Source organism: Arachis ipaensis, chromosome B06 (assembly GCF_000816755.2).
Source record: "Arachis ipaensis cultivar K30076 chromosome B06, Araip1.1, whole genome shotgun sequence".
Taxonomy (NCBI): Eukaryota; Viridiplantae; Streptophyta; class Magnoliopsida; order Fabales; family Fabaceae; genus Arachis; species Arachis ipaensis.
In genome coordinates, this window is record NC_029790.2 from 125,653,625 (window position 1) to 125,654,125 (window position 501).

General features: G+C 23.6%; 1 protein-coding gene across 1 annotated transcript in view; it reads right to left on the minus strand.

Annotated features, from left to right (window-relative positions):
• LOC107605287 (carotenoid cleavage dioxygenase 7, chloroplastic) overlaps positions 1-501 on the minus strand; it is a 10,872-nt gene that overhangs the window by 9,246 nt on the left and 1,125 nt on the right. The window lies entirely within an intron of this gene.

A 501-nucleotide genomic window follows, 5' to 3' on the forward strand; every position in this document is an offset into this window, starting at 1 on the left:
TCTTATTAATTTTTATTAATTAATATAATAATTAATAAAAATTAAATAAATAAATTATTTTTATTATTAATTAAATTTTTTTATTATCATTGTTATTTGTTATTATAAGGGGATTGGCATAATGATACTGCTCACTTTCTTGCAAGAAAGGAGGAGTGGATAGATGAGTGTGTGTTTTGATCTTTTTTTGATCTACCACCTTTAATTTCATTGTGAGTTTTCCTACTCTTTTACCTTAAATTATTTTTATTATTAATTAAATTTTTTTATTATCAAATATTTTTGTTATTATAAGGGGATTGGCATAATGATACTGCTCACTTTCTTGCAAGAAAGGAGGAGTGGATAGATGAGTGTGTGTTTTGATCTTTTTTTGATCTACCACCTTTAATTTCATTGTGAGTTTTCCTACTGTATCTACTTTTACCTTTCACTCCAAAAAATATAATAATCTAACTTGTATTATATTAATTGTCAAGCCCAAAAAAATTCATTATTAAT